Source organism: Ostrinia furnacalis, unplaced genomic scaffold (assembly GCF_004193835.3).
Source record: "Ostrinia furnacalis isolate ACB-3 unplaced genomic scaffold, ASM419383v2 OfSCF1246, whole genome shotgun sequence".
NCBI classification, from domain to species: Eukaryota; Metazoa; Arthropoda; class Insecta; order Lepidoptera; family Crambidae; genus Ostrinia; species Ostrinia furnacalis.
The window spans coordinates 24,602-36,762 of record NW_021131485.1 but is presented as its reverse complement, the minus strand read 5'-3'; positions in this window follow the sequence as shown (position 1 = coordinate 36,762).

Here is a 12,161-nt window from a genome sequence, read left to right as displayed (position 1 = left end):
GACTTATCTTTTCTGTGACTTTTTAGTAACTTATTATCGTTTATGGTAGAGTTGCCACGAATAGTGATTTGGCCGAATACCGAATACCGAATATTCGGCAACGCTGTCGGCCGAAGCGCCGAATATTCGGCACAAAGTACATGCTAGTCGAGTGCGTAAATAATAATACGACAGGTTGCGACCTGTCTGTCGTGTCCTCTTGAAATACACGACAGTTTCTGGAACTGGTTTGAGGAAGTCGCTAAAGATAATATGCGAAATAGTAATGATGAGGAGAACAAATGAGATGAATTTTTATTTGAAATCAAATCGACTAGATCGGAAAGCTGATCCTTACAAGTGGTGGTCAGCTAATGAAAAACAATACGCAAACCTCTCGAAATTTGCTAAAGTTTATCTTTCTTCTCCCGGGAGTAGCGAGTGAGAGATTGTTTTCTGAAGCTGGTATCATTTATGATGAAAAGCGTTAATCGTTTGCTACCGTCAAATGCTGAAAAGCTTATTTTTATCCATCACAACTTACCGCTGTTTAATTTTACTTATTACAGTATTGTGATTTGATAATAAAGACAAATCTTGATTAATATGATGTGTATTTTTTTTCCATGATTTGGTATTCGGTATTCGGCCGAATAGTACCTATTATTCGGCCGAATACCGAATACCAAATAAAGTGGCCGAATAGGCCGAATACCGAATAGTAGCCGAATATTCGTGGCATGTCTAGTTTATGGTACTAGAATGGCCCCAAAAGAACTGCCAAAAATTGGCAACAAAGATAATTAAAAATCAAGATTATTTAAAACTAGCGGCCGTCCGCGTCTTCGTACTCGTGGATGCCGTTTTACCTTACCTTACCCATAGACGTAGAATTTTTCAAAATGCCGTCTTAGTGAGTACCTACGTTCTAAAAAGAAACCCCCATGCAACATTTGAGACTCCTAGCACTTGTAGTTTCTGAGATTTCGTCATTAGTGAGTCAGTCAGTCAGTGACCTTTCGCTTTTCGATTGAAACCAACTCCAAAATAATAGAGAAGAAAAATAATTAGCGTTATTTATTCAATTAAATGTGATTTTTACCTAAACTACTTCTTTTTAGTTTCCAAAAGCTCCTACCACTCAAAAAGCATACGTTCTCTGCGACCCAAAGAAGATTCCTCCAAAGACCTACCAAAAGCAAAGTCTTCGAAAAGCGTCCAAACGTACACCAGAAGTAAGAGCCCTAAAGATGTGCCCAAGCCTGAAAGAGAGAGAGATATACCAGCGGTGCAGGAGAAAAGGAGACGGAAGAGGCCACAGTCGCCTGTGAAATCGGCGAGAGATGTCAGGTTAGACAGGTTTCCTTAGTTAAGTCACAATTTTTGACAACGTCGTCAGATACCTCAGTGACATGACGCGGTGCCTGAGAGACACCCTAAGACAGATCTGCGAGGAAAAACACACAACCACATAACATTATTGAACATTGGTTCCCAAACTTATTTGAGAAGCGCCCCCTTTTGACCATACAAAAAATTCCGCGCCCCCCCTCCTCCAGTCAAGATTACCAAATTTTATTGGTCGTATCGAGCAGTCTGGAATGCATTTTCTCAGCGGTCGCAGGTTTTTTTATACTAAGTACACAGATGCCCCGCGCTCCCCTTTAAAGGTTTTGCCCCTCCCGTTGTTGTACGGCTCATATGCCTCAAGTTATTGCACTAGAATCATCTTTCTTTTTTATTTATATATACTTAAAGCGACACCTGTATAATATGATTCGTTTCATGATACATCATTTGGCCCGGCGACTTTTTGTAGCGATGCAGTAGCGATTCTGTCGCGCGTTCGCATCGATACAGTCGCAACGCGGTCGCTAGTTGTGTGCCCCCTCGCCCACATAAACACGATTCAATCGTAATTCAAACTGTCGCGCTTCTTTCGCGATTCAGTAACTACACATAATTACCTGTGATCGCTACAATGGCCGCGCCACCCTCCCTTCATTCTCTCTCCAATGTCGTGCGACACGATCGCGCGTTTGTATCGATACAGTCGCGATGCTGTAGCGTGTCAGTAGCGCCTGTAGCGTGTTGGCATCACTTCTGTAGCGCGTTACAATAGGCTAGTTGCCTAAAAAAAATTTTTTAGTCCGTAATGTTTAATATCAAAAAATATTGGACACATATATTTTTATTTGTCAATCTAACAAATAATTACATAGTTATGGTGCGTTGAAGTTGCGCACGACGTCACAACGTGCGGCATTTTTAAGCAAGCGTTGACGTCACGGGCCTCTTCTTATGAACTTTGGGGCGCTTTATCTCTTTAAATTTTCATTAGTTTGAAAAAGTGAAAAATACGTGTAGAGTATTTTTTGATAAGTTAGAAGACGACTGGTTTTCTGGGTAGATGTTTAAGGATTTCACCAGTGATTAAGTCAAATCCTGGAGCCTTTTTGTTGCTCAACATTCTTATTGCTCTTTGTAGTTCTCTTGGTGTTATAAGTTTTATAGGTGGTGATAGCTGCTGATCGCTCTCGAGATATTCATTTACCTCCTTTTCGAAATCACTCCTTGTTGAAGAGTTTGGTACAAACACTTGACTTAAATGTTGAGCAAAGATCTCGGCTTTCTCTTTAGGAGTTTTGGCCCAAGCTCCCGACTGAGCTCTCAATGGTGGTACTGATTGTTGTGGTCTCTTGAACTGCTTTGTGAATTTCCATAAAGAGTAATCATCACACCTTTTAGCAGATAAAGATGACAGTTTCTGTTCAAATGTATAGTTCTCATTCTCTGTTATCATTTCCCTCAGTTCTTTAGCTGCTTTTTCATAGAGTCTTCTATCATACGAATGTCTGCTCAGCTGCCAGACTCTTCTAAGTCTTCTTTTCTCCACAAGTTTTTCTCGTATTTGCAGAGGTATGTTAGTAGTTTTACTTATGGTTTTCAATTGTGGTGTACATCGCCATGCAACTTCCTGTATTAGGTTGGTTATATAGAATGTTGCATCATCTATGTCAGCTTCAGTTTTTAATTTTATTTTCAATTCTGTTTCCGCCTCCAAATAATCGGCAAATAGCACCCAATCGGTTCTGTGGTTATAAAGTCTTGTCTGTGTTTCTGGGGGGTGGTTTTGAAATTCTCTTTGGCTTGGCGGGAATTGTTGTATTGATTATATCATTTTCTTCTTGGTCTACGTCTTCACTGAGTAGGGAGAAACTATTAGTGGTTTCTACAGTTGCTCTGTTTTTGTTGAACATTTGTTGTCTAGTTTCACTTCTTTTCTGAAACTTATGGGTACTAATTGCTTGCTCTGGGGAGCGATTTCTTTTGTGGTTCATTGTTGGAACTTTTTGCCAATGGATATGATGTGTTTTAGCTTGGTTGATTATATCGCCGCTAGTCTCGGAGGAGGGATGATTTACTGTTTGTTCTAGGGACTGCTGGCAATTATTTGTTTGGATATTGCAGTTATCTGTATTTTGTTTGGTAATTGTTTCAGGACCTGCTATTTTATGTATATCTCCAGTTGAATTACTTTTGGGTCGAGTAGCCATATCAAATAGCCCCTTATGGAACACTTGTTGAACAAGTTGTTTGTTTACAAGAACTGATTTGGATGGTTCACAAGATGGTTTTACTATATTGTCGTTGTTCGACATTGTTGCTACTTTATTAATTATCCGTTTTCAAAGCTATTTCTTCCAAACATTGTTTTTATTTCACACGAAAGAGGGAAATTCGTTAACACTTTTTGAAATTTTGAGGTTAGGTTTCAGTTAGATTTTTGTTCACTGTTTTCACTATTTACACTTTGGTCTTTTAATGAGTTAACAGCAATTGCGAGGAATTAGCACTATTGGAGACAGCAATTGCGAGGAATTAGCACTATTGGAGGACTAATTAAAACTCTTGCTTTTTGACCCAGGCAACATCCCCATTGCGAAAACGCGTGTTAGTAGCGATTCCGTCCCTCGTTTACAAAATAGCGTCACTACAAAAAGTCGCCTTGGGCGAGAACCTTACATGTGTTATGACGTCATTGTAGATACAAAGACAACCACATCAACACCACCTACGACTATCTAAAGAGCACGTCACCGCGTCGGTTCGCACGGACGACTGATGTCAGATACCTGAGCGACCTAGACCTATAATGCAATGCAACAATTTTGATCCATACTTAAAGCGACACCCTGTATAATTGTGCTTCGTTTCATGGTACCGGCCTTATGGCGCACTTACACTATGCGGGAAATTGATCGAGACATAGTGTAAACATGCACTTCAGTTAGTTTCGCCGTGCGTCGCCCATACTTCGGTGGCGTGCTCGCGCTTCGTTTCGGTCAATTTCTTGATATAGGGTAACTGCGCCATAAGTCCTGTGACGTCGTTGTAGATACAAAGACAACCACATCAACACGACGTATGACTACCTAAAGAGCACGTCCCCGCGTCGGTTCTCACGGACGACTGACGTCAGATACCTGAGCGACATGACGCGGTGTCTGAGAGACACCCTGAGACAGATCTGCGAGGACCAGCCTGTGGTGAGTTTCATCTTTGATGCTTCTATATCGATAATACTTTATTTGCAGTCAATTAATTGCAGAAAATATTTGGTAAGGTTGTGGTCACAGCACCCTTTTAAAGGCCTATTTAAATCTGAGCGATATTCGCTGCCGCTGTGGGTAGAGGTACATACCACGCGGTAGCGAATACCGCTTAGGTCTGATCAGTATTATTACCGCATACCCACTGGGTTTTCTCTGCCGCAGACGGTAGCGAATACCGCTTAGGTCTGAATAGGCCTTTAGCCACTTAGTTTGAAATAAGTATAAAAATTCTGTAATACAGGGTGTCCCAAAAAATAGTGTCAAGCCGAAGCCCAGAGAGCATCATTACCGGAATCACCGCTACTTTTGATAGTTTTCTAGTTATGATGTTTTTTTTACAACATACAGGATTTTTAACGTTTTTAGTTTACATTCGTGTTATGGATGTTAATACTTCTAAATCTGCTAGGCCTAGTATTTATCTAATAATAATATAAAAATCAGGCATGTAACTTGACTGTTCGCGCCACAGTGAGCTAAAAAGTGCCTAAGCACAGAAATTTTTAACAACCATAACTCGAAAACTATCAAAAATCGCGGAACATACACTTGGGGTATTTGGGCTTCGGCTTGACACTACTTTTTGGGACACCCTGTATAAAAAATATTAAAATCATAATGGTGAAATCTGAAGCACATTATAAAAATGAATAGTAAAAATACGCTTTACATATTTAAAATTTAGAGTGGCCAAAAACGGTAAGGACAACGTGCCAAAACCTAAAAAGCGCTTTTACACGTCCCAATATGAATCAACTTTGCCGCTCACTGAGTATGTTCTTTGAATTTATTAATAAGTCAATTTAAAATAGCATTTTTTAAAGAGAGGCCCAATGCTAACAACAACTTAAAAAAATTAAACAGCCAAAAAATGTTTGTATTATACGGGAATTGAACCCGTAACCTCTGGAATAATAGTCCGTTACGCCAACCACCATGCCCGGTTGTCAAATTATTAACTATACGAAAGGCTAGTGGCACCAAAAGGTGGACCGACGACCTGATAAAGGTAGCAGGAAGGCGGTAGTTGCAGGCCGCTACCGTTACGATGTGGAAGTTATTGGAGGAGGCCTATGTTCAGCAGTGGACGTCCTGTGGCTGAAATGATGATGATGATTATATGAGAGGCTAACCCTTGCAGGTGTGTCCCAACATACAGAACCGATACAGCCAGCACCGGAGGGACCACCATCGACCCATGGGGTGTTCCGGCTCCAACGACACGGGACAAGGTATGCTATACACTGCTAAACACTTCGTAACCCGCCGCCTCATTTCAACCGCCTCTGTGGTCTAGTGGTAAGACCACCTGCTTCAGACGCAGAATTCCCGGGCTCGATTCCCAGTGGGGGCAGATTTTTCTGTTCGGTTTGGTTGGTGGTAGGGCTTGTTCTAAGTCCGCCTGGCTAGCCACCATCTTACCTAAGTCTGTCGCCATAACAACAATGTTAACAGCATTGTTGTGTTCCGGCAGTTAGAGGTAAGATAGCCAGTTCCTCCGTGGTTGAGGATATCGGGTGAAGCTCGCTTCCACCTTCAGCCTGATCATCACTTACCATCAGGTGAGATACAGGCCAAGAGCTTCCTCGTTGTGGATAAAAAAAATCATTTTTCTACATGTCTAGTGCATAACTGCCCGTATTTACAAACATTACTACGAGGTCTCATAATGCCCGTGGACGCACAGGGTGACACACGAACCAATCACAGAGCTCTATTCAACGCTGTGCGTTCGATTTGCTGCTTCACTTAAGCGAGCATTGTTTGTGAATACGGGCGTGAGTCACAGAGCGGCACTAGAGTAGAGAGTGTTTTCGTGACGTCAATGGACATGCACATACTATCCTGCTAATATTACAATATTTTATGGATGGATGTTTGTTACTCCTTCACGCAAAAAGTTGTAAACTGTTTTGATGAAACTAAAGTATTATCTCCTAGCTTTTTAACCTGACACTCAGCAATAATGTGGCTTTCTATTGGTGAAAGAATTTTTAAAATCGGTTCAGTAGATCCCGAGATTACCCCTTACAATTTAAGAGCGTTTNTCAAACACTTGTAAAAATAAAAAGTATTTAAATCAAAAGCAGTAAGTATCTAGTATTGATATCAACTTCGACGCAAATGATTCCCAAAATAACTTTTTACCCCTTTCACACGTTTGTCATGAATTATAATATTAAGGAATTGTTAAGCAAACTTTCAAGTAGATTGAACCAAAGAATCACTTTGTCCCATACAAACTTTGCCCCCTTTTTTCACCCCCTTCATTTCATGACCCTATTTCGGAAAATCGGATGCCTACGTCATACAAAGAACACACCTTCCAACTTTCAGGTCTCTACGATATCCGTCAGTCATTTAGGACAAAGCATTTTTATTAGTTGTTCAATACTCTAACATTCCAGGTATGTAATTGACAGGAGGGCGCTACTATCTTAATGGGTTATTTATTAGTCCCAACTCTATGCCACTTGACATTTCAGAATCGTTTGACTTTAGATACCTAAGAGATTTGATATTCAGAGTCTTTTCATGAAATCAAGTTCTAAAATAACTTGGGGTGTTGTACCCGATCAAGCTTTTCATTGCAGGACAGTATAGTTTTATTATTAGTTTCTTCTTTAAGTTTTGATTTGTCAGAGTAGGTAAAGGCTCCATGAGAGCATTTAGCTTTATAATAGTTTTTAATTTTTTTCTTGAAATATTTGACGCCTTGTAATGTCTCGTTAATATAGGTCCACACAAATAAAGAATGTTTGACTTAGACTTTAATAATTATGCTCTCACATAATTATAAATAAACTAGCTTTCCGCCCGCCGCTTCACCCGCGTAGAATTTTTCGGTTTTTATATATCCTACTACCTATTACACTCAGATATAATGTGGCTTTCTATTGGTGAAAGATTTTTTAAAATTGGTTCAGCAGATCCCGAGATTACCCCTTACAATTTAAGAGCGTTTACGCCGTTTGGCGCAAAAAAAGCACTATTTCAACCCGTTACAATCATTAACCAGTTACATTACAAATATGTTATAGGCATAAATAATTAGGCTATTTTTTCGTCTAAATAGTTAGTTGAGAAAATATTTCGATTAGTATATTATTTAAGAATTATATCTAACGGGGGTAAAACGAGGTCTACGCGAACAAAGTCGCGGGCGGCCGCTAGTTTATAATAGGTAGCTTTCCCTCCGCAACCTTATTGGTATTCCATGTATGTGTCTTTTAACTGATTTCTGTTACACATTTCATGTAAAATTTGTCCAGTTATATGTCCATTTACATCTGCATCTTTAAACAAGGGTTCATGTTCTCCAGCCCAGATGCCGAGTAAACAGAATCGTCTTTCAGTGACGTGCAGCTGCCCCTATATTTGACCCACTGACCTATTTTTTTATTATTTATTTGTATCAGTGTGCTTTTCTAAAGAGTGTAAGACGATTGTATGTAGGTACTATTAAAATGTAATTTTAACTCATTGGTTTTGTCTCATATTTGAGGAATGTACTATGTATCATGAGTAGAGTCTTCGTTTAAAAGGATGCGAACGATTTAAATTTCAATAGGCAGACAAAATTTATAATTCTTAATTATCAAAAATTTTAGCTTTCTCCAGAAGCACTGATATTATTATACTGTGACTCATCAAAGTCATCATTGTCAAAAATATTGACAAATCATTTTCAGCTTTTGCTAGAGAACGCATGAAGCGTACAGGTACGGAATGAACCCGCTCGCTTTCGGAAACAATATCTACATTAGTATAAAATATATTCTTATGAGACAAATAATCTTATGGTATAGTGTGCTTACTTTCTGTGAAAGTGTTCTTTCACAGAAAGAAGCAGTAGAAAGCGGGAGCGAGAGGCCTCAGCCGACACTCCGGTTATCCGCCGCCGACACCCTGGGCGCAAGAGGACAGCTTATGGTCTCCAACTGTCCCTTCCTAACAGGCCTCGGTCGCTAGACATGGAGGTGTCTGGTGGCGGCTAAGGACGAATGCTACAGGCAACAGCCAATGGCGATGTCCCGCGTTCCCTCATATCACTCATATGGATCATGGCAGAAACAGTCAGGTTTTTAGTGGGTGTAGGGGCTACCCACCTTCTGGTAGGAAGAACCCCACATAACCCACTAGCTGCCCCCGCAGCTGGTGGGTATGAAATGTTATGCATTTTCCGGATAAAAAAAGAATAGTTAACAGGAAAAGTTTGTTTTGAATAGAACCGATTTGAAAAAATCTCTCACCATTAAAATTCAATTTTTTTCTGCTGAACATAGGCTGTATAAAATATTCTCAAAATAGTAAAAAACCTTTGATAATTTACTATTTCATAAAGAATTTATGTATTTATTATTTATTAGGACTAATGTATACCATGATTTATAATTATGGAGTCGGTGTTGGAAGATTTGAAGATTTTATAGTTTCCTTGAGCTGTCACTTGACAGCCTGGCACACTTTTACGATGGTGGATCAAAGTATTTTGGTTTGACTATAGAGCGTGAGAAAACGCACACAGTCACAATTATTTTAGTGTGAATAAAAATAGCATCGAAATTACCTAAACTTGACATGCCACGCTAGACGTAAACGCTCTTAACAAATATACAAACACAAACTTTACCTCTTTATAATATTAGTATAGATTAGTACATTTTTCTACTAGTAGTACAGTACTAGTACATTTTATCGAAGAAGGCTTGTAAACTACGAGCTTGTACCAATAAGAACAAAGCATCAATAAAAAAGAATACGAAGTCGCGAAAACATAGAATACATTCGACAAAAGTAACGATTAATTTGCACTACGATTGTAGCTGAACACAACATTCGTTTTAGTCTAGCTTTGATTTAAGTGATACAGTAACTCTGCTAAATACATGTTAATTTACAACTTGCACTTACACAATTTGAGAAAAGATACACGAGAAAGTGAAAATACGTCTAAATCCCTCCTTGATTGTTGTACTCTACATTATTCTGACATTTTCTCAAATATTTTTTTTTTTGCGTTCTTTGAATCATCTATCTAAATACTTATTAACTCAAAAGTGACTGATTGACTAACATAGTGACCCATCAACGCACAGCCCAAACCACTGTACGGATCGGACTGAAATTTGGCATGCAGGTAGATATTATTGACGTAGGCATCCGCTAAGAAAGGATTTTACGAAACTCCACCCCTAAGGGGGTGAAACGGGATCCACGTGTACGAAGTCGCGGGCGGCCGCTAGTTGAATCATAAAGCAAAGGCAAAAGGAAGGTCAAAGTAGCTACAAACGTGGTGTTGAGATCCTGAATCTCCTTATCATCTTGACATATTTGACTCGAGTCAGCCACAAATGGCTGCAGGGAGTTAGACCGGATCCCTGCCGTCCGGCTTACGTCGTAGCAACGGACCCTCCTCGACAACAGAACAAAATATTTGCCTTATATACTCAGCGCGAGAGGATATTTCGTCACCGCGATTCAGGAAATCGTTTTCAGAAATTTATTTCTCGGAAACTATCCCATAGTTTCTAATAACATTATGACTGGCAATTAAGAACGCTAATATCTATCTCCACAAATTTTTTCAAGACTCAAAATTCAATAATAAAGAGTTTATCAACAATTTTCACATTTTCCAAGTCGTTAATGGTAGAGTTAGAAGTGCGAATGAGACGTCCATATGCCCTAAGCTTAGCACTATAGAATTCAGACTGAAAATCACCCCAACCACCGTTTGGAATCGATTTTCAGAGAGAGAGTCCACATTGAGAGCTGTAGGGCAGAGCGAGACGGGTATAGAGGCGTGTTCTTGTACAGTCTGGCTGAAAATTTTGTGAAAATATCCGAAATTTCAAAAGGTCATGTAGTACTTTTGCCGTTTAAGGCTGTTGCACAACTTAAAACCGTAAGTTTTGACAATAACCGGTGCTTTTTGCATGGAGTTTGACAGATTTTTGACGTTTGTCAAAGATAAAGTGAGATGGTGCAACTCCCTAGAAGAGTATTACTATCTGAGAACCGAAATAGCGTTTGCAACAATTATATATTGATATATTTAAAATTATGTAGAAAATTGGTATGTTTTCTACATACAGTAAGTGCGGTCTTACTTCATCAACATTCATTCGCATGTAAATAAAAAATTGTATTCGGATAATCGAAATTTTGCTAACATAACTATTTAAAGAAAATCTTAAATTCATAACTTGCACTGTATGTATTATGTATTAAGTAAGTTTGTAACCGATTGAGCTGTTTTGCATACAGTTCTAGTGACAATACAATGTGCAACACTTATTTGTCTATTCAATATGGCCGCCGCTCCAAGATGGCGGATTACATAATTAGTTCTCAACCCCCTTAATATGGGTATGAAATGAAAAGGCTTGAAGAGTAGAAAGTTGGTAGAGTTATTATTACATTAAATTAATTATGTCAAATGTTTTTAAACAACTGTTTAAAAACTATTTATTTAAAAACTAGCTTTCCGCCCGTGGCTTCGCACGCGTGAAATTCAGTTTGTCACAGATAAATTATAGCCTAACATAATGGTAGGTTATAAACAATAATACTGTAAAGTTACATCAAAATCCGTTCAGTAGTTTTTGCGTGAAAGAATAACAAACATCCAGACATGCTGCATGCAAACTTTTGCATTTATAATATTAGTCGGATAATAATTTAAAAATTGTTGCAAAGCATCACCTATTGCATCGACATAACGTATCAGAACGTATCGTCTGTGCTACAACAACTTTGACAGAACATTTTAACTTGAGGAAAATGTTTAAATTCGAAACAATTTAATGTATTGCACTGTACTTACCCTTACCCTTTGAGGGAGGCTTAGGCGGCCTGGGGTAGGGGTGTGGGGTAATTTGTAGCGACGCGTTCAAACTGGAGCGATGATAGCCCATTGGTGTCGGGCTGGCCGACTCGAAATCCGGGGAACGCGGGTTCGAACCCCGGTGGAAACGGGACTATTATTAATTTTTATTTACAAATTACTAATAGGTGTTTTTTTTAACTTAATTATGTTCTGTAAAATGCCAAAGTCAAAACTTGAAAATTGCTCATTTTTTTAGTTTTTTTTTACAATTTTTTTCATAAAACAGTCTCACCTTTTAAAATTAAAATTTGTCGTCTCTATATCTCTCTCTCTCTGAATTGAACATTTAGCACGACGAGACAAAGCATTCATTAAATTAATTAAACAGAGCCAAAGCACTATAATTTGACGTATATCTATGTGTAATTTATGCTTCACCCGCGTGAAATTTCGTTTGTCATAGATCGTCATAAATTATAGCCTATATGATATTCTGGGCTATAAACAATAATACTGTAAAGTTTTATCAAAATCCGTTCAGTAGTTTTTGCGTGAAAGAGAAACAAACATCCAGACATCCAAACTTTCGCATTTATAATATTAGTAGGAATAGCTTTTTCCCGCGGCTTCGCCCGCGTGGTATTCAGTTAGCACAGATTGTTATAAAATTGTTAAAGCCTTTAAATATGTTACTCTGATCTATAAACAATAATACTGATTCATCAAAATCCGTT